The sequence below is a fragment of the Bos taurus genome, chromosome 9 (genome assembly GCF_002263795.3).
Source record: "Bos taurus isolate L1 Dominette 01449 registration number 42190680 breed Hereford chromosome 9, ARS-UCD2.0, whole genome shotgun sequence".
NCBI classification, from domain to species: domain Eukaryota; kingdom Metazoa; phylum Chordata; class Mammalia; order Artiodactyla; family Bovidae; genus Bos; species Bos taurus.
This window is the reverse complement of record NC_037336.1, coordinates 195,999-208,469: the sequence shown is the minus strand read 5'-3', so window position 1 is coordinate 208,469 and position 12,471 is coordinate 195,999.

Genomic DNA, 12,471 nt, shown 5'->3' with positions numbered 1-12,471 from the left:
GGCTGTTGATTTAAAAAAATAAAAATAAATAAGAATTAAAATTGAGCAGTGGAACATGAGAAGGTGGAGTGAAAGAAACTGAAGATAGCTCAACCTAAGCTAGTGAGGGCAGTGTGATCAGTGTATACCCAGGAATGTTCTGAAGTGTCAAGTTGAAGTCTTTACAACTTAAGTGAATTTGATTATGGGAAATTAGCTTTATCCTTTAGAATTTTAGTTTATTTACCTGGAAAATAAGAAAGAATAGTATTTATCAATAGTAGTATTATATATAAATGATTCCTAAATGAATGTGATGCTTAGAGCATTAAATATCCCTAAGATAGAATACAATTCTATGAAAACACCGGCTACATAGAAGGAAATCAGAAAAAAAAAAAAAAAAGAACTAAACAAATCATTGGTTGGATTATGGCAGTCACCTGATAACAGCAGAATTAACCTGGGAAAGATTAAACACTTTTAATACATAAAGAAAAATATAATAGGAAATTTCTGCACATGCACGATGGTCCTGGGACTAATAAAAGTAGAATTTAGCCTGTATATTGCTGTTTTCAGCTCATGTAGGTTTCCTCTGACAAAAACCATCTGGATTCCATATCCCTCAGATCAGAGTGAAAGGATGATCCTAGGTTGAATCAACTCACCAAACGCCAGATATCTTTGGTGTATTTTTATGATGGATTCCTTGATAACACTAATATGCTGCATACATGTTGAGTATCAAAATTGAAAGTTTGGTTTAAATGTTTCCAGTCCTTTCATCAGAAAGCTGATGATTCCTGCAAAATATAGTTAATAAAGATAGCAAGAAATAACATCTGTCCTTTTTGCAACAGTCATGAAATTGCAGAAGGAGAATGAAAACACCCTTGAGTAATAGATAGACCTATTATACTTCATGATGGTATTTTAATTTGTTTTATATCTTACCACCTAACCCTGGGGACTCAAACCCTGAAGAATTCTTACAGAGTTTATTGTCATGAGCTACAAACAGAATAACTAAAGGAAACTTCCTCTTCTGTAATTTACAGTATGATTTCTTTTGTCATTGACCTATTGCTGATGTTTTTAAAAATAATTCACCTCTATACAGAGGCTGTGTTCATGCATGCTAAGTCACTTCAGTTGTGTTGGACTCTTTGCGACCCCATGGACTGTAGCCTGCCAGGCTCCTCTGGCCATGGGATTCTCCAGGCAATAATACTGGAGGGGATTGCCATGCTATCCTTCAGGGGATCTTCCTGACCCAGGAATTAAACCCCTCTTCAAGGTTACCCACTCCAGTATTCTGGCCTGGAGAATTCTATGGACTGTATAATCCATGGGGTCACAAAGAGTCAGACACAACTGAGCGACTTTCACTTCACTTCACTTATGTCTCTTATGTCTCCTGCATTGACAGGAGAGTTCGTTGCCACTAGTGCCACTTGGGAAGACCATACAGAGCCTATACTTCTTAAAATCATGAAAAATTATATGAACATATTTTCCAATGACCCTAACCCAAATTATGGCTGATAAGATATGCTTTTTAGTCTTATATATCTCTACATATATTGATATGAAAGCACAGTTAACAATACACTATACAAAATGCACATTATACTATGCATATTTTTGCATTTAGCCAGTTAGGGTTATTATTTGTCATGCCCTGAATATGAGTGCCGTCAACTAAGGCTTGGTAGAGTGGAGATTTATTAGGTGTTATGATACTGGCTTAGACTGCAAGGAGGCCCAACCAGTCAATCCTAAAGGAAATCAGTCCTGAATTTTCATTGGAAGGACTGATGCTGAAGCTGAAACTCCAATACTTTGGCCACCTGATGCAAAGACCTGACTCATTGGAAAAGACCCTGATGCTGGGAAAGATTGAAGGTGGGAGGAGAAGGGGACTGCAGAGGGTGAGATGGTTTGGTGGCATCACCGACTCAATGGTCATGAGTTTGAGTAAACTCTGGGAGTTGGTGTAGACAGGGAGGCCTGGCGTGCTGCAGTCCATGGGGTAGCATAGAGTTGGACACGACTGAGTGACTGAAATGACTGACTGACTGATGATCCTGGTGATAGATCCAACAATATTTTTGTACTACAGTCATAGAGGTCATAGCACCAATATTTTAAATTCATCCATGTGATCCCTGCACCTACTCCTTTATGTCACATACCAAGAAGAAAGAAGGCCGTGTAATTGACCTAATAAGATGTTACTACATAGTTTCTTTGGAAGAGGAAATTGCAACCACTCCATTATTCTTGTCTGGAAAATTCCATGGACAGCGGAGGCTGGCAGGCTACAGTCCAGAGGGTCTCAAAAAGTGAGACAAAACCAAACATACACACACTTTCACACATACATACACAAGCAGTTTCCTGTGTAGGAAATCTTGATATATACTTATGTAGTGGCGTTGGAAAACAAAGATTACACAAGTTATTCAAAGTGATTGACAATTCTAGTGCAGCTAATTTTGGAAGGTTTAGCCAAGCAGGTAACCTACAATTCAGTAGCTAATTGAAGTTCACATTTACAAGTGTAAGCTATTTTTAATATGTGATGGCTAAGAAATGAAGAAAATGTCTGCTTACCTGTTTGAGCATATATTGTCAGCAACATCAAAGCAGTTGGCCTGATATTTCAACTGAAGGTTGGTCAGGGCAGGGATTGAATCACCAAATATACTTGTAATTCCAACCAAAGGAGACTTTTAAAAGAGAATCTCTTGAAATAGAAGGTTTTTGGTTTTTGACTTTTTTGCTATTTTATAGATTTCTTAGTATGCTTTGTATTAGTAAGCCAAATATAAATGATAAAAATAGCTGAAGTCCATATAGATCAAAGATAATTAGTGCAACAAGTTCTACTTTTAATTTTATTAATTATATAAAGTATTACTCTGATTCTAAATTCCTTTCTTCCAAATTTTGTTCAGAATTGAATGCTAGTTGCAGTTAAAGCAAGCACTGTGTATATGACACTAACTTGTTTCTTTAAAAAAATATTTATTTATTTTTGGTTCATGGGCTCCAGAACACAGGCTCGGTAGTCATGGTGCGCAGGCTTAGTTGCCCATGATATTTGAAATCTTCCCAGATCAGGGATCGAAACAGTGTTTTTATCCTCCAATATGGAGTTTAATTAAAGCTTTAAGGCCTAATTACATAAAGTTTGTGCTTCTAAATAGAGAAGCCCAGATTGTGAATGTTCCCACAGAGAGGTTGGGGATTGCATTATGTAAATATGTTTCTAAATATAAATATATTAATTATTTGTGATATGGAATCTTTTGTATTAAAAAACAGAATTATTTCAAATTGAGATAAAAAGATTTGTAGAAGAGGTAAAGTGACAGAACTGAACGTGGAATGACAGACTGGTTCCAAATAGGAAAAGGAGTATGTCAAGGCTGTATATTGTCACCCTGCTTATTTAACTTATATTCAGAGTACATCATGAGAAATGCTGGAAGAAGCACAAGCTGGAATCAAGATTGCTAGGAGAAATGTCAATAACCTCAGATATGCAGATGACACCACCCTTATGGCAGAAAGTGAAGAAGAACTAAAGAGCCTTTTGATGAAAATAAAAGAGGAGAGTGAAAAAGTTGGCTTAAAGCTCAACATTCAGAAAACTAAGATCATGGCATCTGGTCCCATCACTTTATGGCAGAGAGATGGGGAAACAGTGGAAATAGTGGCTGACTTTATTTTTTGGGGCTCCAAAATCACTGCAGATGGTGATTGCAGCCATGAAATTAAAAGACGCTTACTTCTTGGAGGGAAAGTTATGACCAACCTAGACAGCATATTAAAAAGCAGAGACATTACTTTCTGGCAACAAAGGTCTGTCTAGTCAAGGCTATGGTTTTTCCATTGGTAAAGTATGGATGTGAGAGTTGGACTATAAATAAAGATGAGTGCAGAAGAATTGATGTTTTTGAACTGTGGTGTTGGAGAAGACTCTTGAGAGTCCCTTGTACTGCAAGGAGATCCAACCAGTCCATCCTAAAAGAGATCAGTCCTGGGTGTTCTTTGGAAGGACTGATGTTGAAGCGCTCCAGTACTTTGGCCACCTAATGCGAAGAGCTGACTCATTTGAAAAGACCCTGATGCTGGGAAAGATTGAGGGCAGGAGGAGAAGGGGACGACAGAGGATGAGATAGTTGGATGGCATCATTGACTCGATGGACATGGGTTTGGGTGGACTCCAGGAGCTGGTGATGGACAGGGAGGCCTGGCATGCTGCAGTTCATGGGGTCGCAAAGAGTTGGACATGACTGAGTGATTGAACTGAACTGAATTGAAGTGCCAAATGCTCATTTAAATAATAAATGACTAAATGGTTTTATTTACAGGACTTGTTATTTTTAAACAACTACAACAAGTACAATGAGTGGGGAAAAAGAAAAATTAAAAGAAAGGCAAGTTAAACTACAGGAAAATAATTGTCAGGAGAAATATTGAGATTCTAGCGTCTAGGCTGCTGCTGCTGCTGCTAAGTTGCTTCAGTCTGTCCGACTCTGTCTGACCTCATAGACGGCAGCCCACTGGGCTCCCAAATCCCTGGGATTCTCCAGGCAAGAACACTGGACTGGGTTGCCATTTCCTTCTCCAATGCATGAAAGTGAAAAGTGAGAGTGAAGTCGCTTAGTCATGTCCGACTACTAGAGACCCCATGGACTACAGCCTACCAGCTCCTCCATCCATGGGATTTTCCAGGCAAGAGTACTGGAGTGGGTTGTCCTTCTCCAAGAGTCTAGGCTAGAGAGGTACTAAAGCAAATTGTGAATGAAACCAGACAGATTTTTGAAGATATTTTTTCAAAGGGAGAAGTTTTTTGTTTTTTTGTTTTTTTTTTTTTTTTGGCCTAATACAAAATCAGATTGTATCCTAACAGACACAAACAGGCAATTGGGGGAAAATGTCATAGTATACTGGAATGCCATAAATATTGCAAAATGCCACAGATCATGTGAGACAGAAAATTATTTTATAACGTGAAGGACTATATAGTCTCTAACACAGAGTTTTCCCACTTAGAAATTTAGGGAACTTTCCTAGTGGTTTAATAAAAAGGAAGATTCTTTTAGGGCTCAGTTCAGTTCAGTCGGGACTTTTCTGGTGGCTCAGAGGTTAAAAGCATCTGCCTGGAACGCAGGAGACCCAGGTTCGATCCCTGGGTTGGGAAGATCCCCTGGAGAAGGAAATGGCAACCCACTCCAGTACTCTTGCCTGGAGAATCCCATGGAGGGAGGAGCCTGGTAGGCTACAGTCCATGGGGTCGCAAAGAGTCGGACACGACTGAGCGACTTCACTCATTCACTCACTCACTCAGTTCAGTCAGTTCAGTTGCTCAGTCATGTCCGACTCTTTGTGACCGCGTGAACCGCTGTATGGCAGGCCTCCTTGTCCATCACCAACTCCTGGAGTTCACTCAAACTCACGTCCATCAAGTCAGTGATGCCATCCAGCCATCTCATCCTCTGTCATCCCCTTCTCCTCCTGCCTCCAATCCCTCCCAGCATCACAGTCATTTCCAATGAATCAACTCTTGGCATGAGGTGGCCAAAGTACTGGAATTTCAGCTTTAGCATCATTCCTTCCAAAGAACACCCAGGGCTGATCTCCTTCAGAATGAACTGGTTGGATCTCCTTGCAGTCCAAGGGACTCTCAAGAGTCTTCTCCAACACCACACTTCAAAAGCATCAATTCTTCAGTGCTCAGCCTTCTTCACAATCCAACTCACATCCACACATGACTACTGAAAAAACCATAGCTTTAACTAGACGGATCTTTGTTGGCAGAGTAATGTCTGCTTTTGAATATGCTATCTAGGTTGGTCATAACTTTCCTTCCAAGGAGTAAGCGTCTTTTAATATCATGGGTGCAATCACCATCTGCAGTGATTTTGGAGCCCCCAAAAAATAAAGTGAGACACTGTTTCCACTGTTTCCCCATCTATTTCCCCTGAAGTGATGGGACCGGATACCATGATCTTCGTTTTCTGAATGTTGAGCTTTAAGCCAACTTTTTCACTCTCCTCTTTCACTTTCATCAAGAGGCTTTTTAGTTCCTCTTCACTTTCTGCCATAAGGGTGGTGTCAGCTGCATAAATGAGGTTATTGATATTTCTCCCAGCAATCTTATCAGAGAATGCCATGGCAACCCACTCCAGTACTCTTGCCTGGCAAATCCCATGGACGGAGGAGCCTGGTAGGCTGCAGTCCATGGGGTCGCTAGGAGTCAGACACGACTAAGCGACTTCACTTTCACTTTTCACTTTCATGCATTGAAGAAGAAAATGGCAACCCACTCCCATGTTCTTGCCTGGAGAATCCCAGAGACGATGGAGCCTGGTGGGCTGCCATCTCTGGGGTCGCACAGAGTCAGACATGACTGAAGCAACTTAGCAGCAGCAGCTGACAATCTTGATTCCAGCTTGTGTTTCTTCCAGCCCAGCGTTTCTCATGATGTACTCTGCATATAAGTTAAATAAGCAGGGTGACAATACACAGCCTTGACATACTCTTTTTCCTATTTGGAACCAGTCTGTCATTTCTTGTACAGTTTTAACTGTTGCTTCCTGACCTGTATATAGGTTTCTCAAGAGCCAGGTCAGGTGGTCTGGTATTCCCATCTCTTTCAGAATTTTCCACAGTTTCTTGTGATCCACACAGTCAAAGGCTTTGGCATAGTCAATAAAGTAGAAATAGATGTTTTTCTGGAACTCTCTTGCTTTTTCCATGATCCAGAGGATGTTGACAATTTGATCTCTGATTCCTCTGCCTTTTCTAAAACCAGCTTGAACATCTAGAAGTTCACAGTTCACGTATTGCTGACCAAAGATATTTCAACTTATTTCAAAGTAAATTTTGCCAAAGTGTTGATGCCCAGAATTTTGTAGTTTCCTACTATAAGTTCCCCAGGACAATCAAAAGAACCCATACCTCATTTTCTCCCATTTCCTGTGGTCACCACAACTTTCATGACAGTATTCTTCACCAGACACCCAATTTTTCAAAACTTTTGGTTCAGTGAACATTACATTACAGTATCCACAAAGGGTAATTTTTAAACCATAATATTATTACAGACCATTGATTATTGGAATACATTTTTTTTATTCATGTGATGCTTGTTCTGCATTTAAGGCTAAAGATATTGTCCAAATACTCATCTTTGAAAGTCTTCCCCAAAATTACCACTTGAATTTCTTTGGGAAAACATAAACCTCACTAGAAGGTTATACTAGGGAATTAGTTTTTTTAAGTATTGAAAAAATTAATCATGATATTGCACAGTAATGATCACACTGGAAATGTACCATCTTTAGGAGTGGAGGATGCTGTGGTTAGTAGAATATGGAAGAATGGAGACAGGTATCACAGATCAAGAAACTGTTTTTTATAAACTCGAATCAAGAGCTCTTTTACTAATTTCCTACTAAATCTAGTAGATTTTATATTTTAAACTTTTTACAATTTTTGATTCTGAGTTTCCCTTATGTAAGGGCTTTCCTGGTGGCTCAGATGGTAAAGAATCTACCTACAATTTTGGAGATGTGGGTTTGATTCCTGGATGGGAAAAGATCACCTGGAGAAGAGAAGAGCTACCCACTCCCATCCTTGGCTCCCTCCCCTCTCCTCATTGCATTCTTCAGGTCATCACAGAACACTAGACGGGACTCCCTATACTGGATAGGAACATTCGGTTATGACCCTTGGATGACAAGCAAAAGTTAAATTCTTATCACTATCGCCATACATAAAGAGGGTCGGGAATTTTGTTGTCTATCCCTAAACAATAAAAGATATGTGATTTAGTGTAAAGCATTATGGTAAATATTTAATTTTCATGGAAAACTCTAAATCATGGGAGAAAACAAACAATATTTAATATGTTGAATTATAACTACAACACATGGTCCCTCCCTGCTCTCTGCTTATAAACATTAATAATGATTAGTAAGACACAAATAGGAAAGGCAAGTTCTTATACTTAGTCTCAATCAGTCATTTGCTTAAAGCAATCCAGTGACCTGTCAATTATAAAACCTTTGGTAAAACCAGTCATAGTCATGGATTATCTGTTATTTGATATAGAATTACCTGGAATTATCAAGGTTGACTATCTTTGATGAGGTAAATGTTTTAATTAATTTTTTGTGAATTTTGAGCCAGGGCTTTCCAGGTGGCACTAGTGGTAGAGAATCTGCCTGCCAGTGAAGGGGATGCCAGAGACTCTGGTTCAATCCCTGAGAGGCCTGGATTTGATTCCTACCCTGGGAAGTTCCCCTGGAGGAGGAAATGGCGACCCACTCCAGTATTCTTGTCTGGAAAATTCCATGAACAGAGGAGCCCAAGGGGTTACAGTCCACGGCATCACAATGTCAGACCTGACTGAGAAGGCATGCATCATACAGGCACAAATATTGAGCCAACTTCTTCATATGACCCTATACCCCTGACCTAAAACATAACAGCTCTACAAGAAGCAAAAATTTTCAAACCTTGCCTTTGAGTTTAGCCTTCTTTTTTTTTTTTTTTTACTTTGACTCAAACACAGATGAGACCCAAACAGGGACTTGATTGCTTCCAACATAAGAATGGTCCAAGGAGGATGATTTACATACAGGTCTGTAGAGTGAAGATTAGTTGGTCCATTAGCTCAGCCTTGAAGGTCGAGTGATCTGCCTCAAATCAGCAGAGCTGCCTCAGTAAAGTCACTATTTCAAAAATAGCTGTTGTTGCAACCTACTGGAGTTCATAAATATTTCTTTTTCATGAATAAATAGCTAATGCTTTACTGAAATCTGTACACTAAATCATAATCAATTTGTTGGTTGTTATATTATACTATCATGGGAGAACTGGTTTAAAGATACTGTAACTTAAAATGGATTGAAAATTACCTGAGTAAAATTTCTAGTAAAAGAGATAGATAAATACATTTAAAAATGTACAACCACAATGATGTACGTGAAAAAACTTAAGTGATAGGTATACATTATATCTCCAACGTTTGTATCATTTTCTTGCACTAGCACATAGAAAATAATTTATATCTGGTTATATTATCAATTATATTTAAACTATACCATATTATGAACTATTTAAGTTAGATATATTTCAAATTTGTCTTTGTTTGCCTGGGAATCTTCCAAAGCCAAAATGTTTCTTATGGAATTACTAAAGTCTTAAGATACTTAGAGTTTTATGCTGAGCACCTCTCAATGTACTACTTTTACATTAAGATGTAAACTTCCTTACTGTAGGCTATAACTCTTCAGATCCTTTTAAAAGTCCTGCAGTTCACATGACTTGAATTAAACTGAAATTTAACCAGGACAAATACAAGGTCAGATATTATACACACAAAAAATTACATTTCAATGTTTGTATCAAACTTTTAGTTTAAGTAGTCTTTTATTTCTATTTTTATTTGTAATTTTAAAGTTACTTTAATAAAATAAAAGCATGAACAGAAATTGGCCTGTCAATTGCAAGGTTAAAATAGGTTCATGATTCGATTTGCTATTGAGAAACTCTTACTCTCAAAAAATCTTTCTAGATTTACATTTTATCACAGAACAATTTAATATTGATGAATTTCTTCACTGACTTTTTCACATCTTTGTTCCTGAGGCTGTAGATCAGTGGGTTCAGCATGGGGATGACCAGGGTGTAAAAGACAGAGGCCACCTTGACCATGAGCCATGAACTTCTGGAGTTAGGAACACAGTAGAGGAAAAGGATGGAGAAGGCAATGGCACCCCACTCCAGTACTCTTGCCTGGAAAATCTCATGGACGGAGGAGCCTGGTGTGCTGCAGTCCATGGGGTCACTAAGAGTTGGACACAACTGAGAGACTTCAATTTCACTTTTCACTTTCATGTATTGGAGACAGAAATGGCAACCCACTCCAATGTTCTTGCCCGGAGAATCCCAGGGACAGCGGAGCTTGGTGGGCTGCATAGCTTTCTCTGATTCCCACATGATGAACTTATAAGAAAGATATCTTCCAAAGACCATGTCCACAACAGATCCTCTGTAACAATACTTTGTAAGGTCTCAGCACTGCAAAGATCGATTATGACTATTATTCCAGCCACATTGCTTCAATTTAAAATGCTCTGTGCAAGATTATGAGAATAATTTTCCATGATTGTTTAGTATAACAGTGACTTTAAGATTCTAAATAAATGTTAATAGCAAATGTATAACATTAACATTATTCAGTATGACTTTCCCAGAAACTGCTTGGATCTATAAATTCAACCTCATTATCACTTAATACATCCTTCTTAGTGAAGGTGGATTTATCAACCTCTGCTATATAGTACACACCTATTTCTTTATAATTTATTTCCCTATTTTATTCTTTCTTATGATGTTTGCTTTATTTTACCACCTACTTTTATAGATATGACTCATTGTTTCATCCCCTCTGTATGCAGACAAACTTGCATATTTATCACTCACAATTACTGTAGGTTATATCCTTATTATTTATAAATATGGTTGTTACTGTCATTTTATTTCTAGAAAATTACAGGAAAATCTTGAAGACAAGGCCCACTTTGTTATAATCCTCCCTTTTGCCAAAAGGAGAATTCTCCATTTCTGACTTTATGGTGAATACCCAATGAGAAAACTAGGATACAAATTATTTGAAAGAAAGAATTGGAATATAACTCCATAAGCCTTCTCAGCCAAAAAGTGGTTCTTTGTGGACACTTTGTTTTACACATGTGTTTGTCTCCTACAAAGATTACTGGATCTTTGTATTTTCTTTTTTAAGTAAAACAAAAGAGACATGAGTCAACTCACCTAAATACAGAAGAACTTGAATGAGTAATTTAATGAAGAACTCTTTGCTAAGATTAATGAACTCCAGCAATGCTGCTGCTTAGTACTTAATAGAAACACACCTGAAAAGGATAGTAAAAGTGCCCAGTATTTTTCATTAATTATTTCATACTTTATGATGTTCAATCTGTTAAGAAAACTCAGAGATACCAAAGATAAGATCAAGCCTGAAAAGTAAATCCTGGCACCAAACTTTATCACAAATATATGCCATCATGACCTTAGGCATGTGAAAACTAGAGAATATAACTGAAGTACTGCCTTGATGCCTGCAATTCAACTAATAACATTTTAACTCTGAACTCTGTCCCAGGTGGTATATTGATTGTATATTATTTCCCTAAAGCCTTAGGGCATTTGTATTATCAACTTTACTCATTTAATCTTAAAAAATAAACAACATTTTAAAAAATTTTATGTGGATATAAAATACATAAATACACAAGGGGAAATTATACAGCAATAGATTTATATTTTATTAATCCATATTTAATTTTTAAAATTTTCTTATGAAGATATATATATATATTCTTATGTTTCTGAACATATGGCTGCTAAACTATAATTATACTGTATATTTTGTACTTTACAATATTTGTACTATAAGATTTATTTTATATTTACACTATTGATTCTATGGATAGAAAACAGCTTCCATTGGCTTTTCAAATATAGAATGTTCTCAGATGTTTATGTTTATTACTGAATCTAAAAAGAAATTTTGGATGATGATATGTTTTCTAAAAATATCTGTTTATGAAAAGGATGATATTTTCACTAATTTTCATAACTACCCATCTTGGCTTTAAGGACACAGGTTAAGAATAATAATAACTTGATGCAGAAGGAGCTGAAGTGGAAGCAGTGAAAGATTTTATGTTCTTTGGCTCCAAAATCATTGCTTTATGGTGACTGCACCCATGAAATTAAAATGCACTTGCTCCATGGGAGGAAAGTAATGACAAAACTAGGCAGCATATTCAAAACCAGAGACATCACTTTGTCAACAAAAGTCCATATAGTCAAAGCCATGTTTTTTCCAGTAGCCAGGTATGGATGTGAGAGTTGGACCATAAAGAAGACAAAGTGCCAAAGAATTGTCCTTTCAAATTGTGGCGCTGGGGAAGACTCCTGAGAGTCCTTCGGACAGGAAGATCCAACCAGTCAATCCTGAAGGAAATCAACCCTGAATATTCATTGGAAGGGCTGATGCTGAAGCTTAAGGTCCAGTGTTTTGGTCGCCTGACATGAAGAGCTGACTCACCGGAAAAGACCCCGATGCTGGGAATGATTGAAGGCTAGTGGAGAAGAGAGCAGCAGAGGATAAGATGGTCAGATGGCATCACTGACTCAATGGACATGAGTGTGAGCAAACTCCAGGAGACAGTGAAGGGCAGGGAAGCCTGGCATGCTGCAGTCCACGCGGTGGCAAAGACTCGGACACGACTTAGTGACTGAACAACAATAACAACAAGCTTATTTCTCACTAGTGGAAGATTCAAAATACATTTTGACTGGGTAACTGTGCCCTATATGGGCTCTGATTTCTCCCAACTTGTACCTCACCATCATCATGGTGCTTCTGAGGTTATG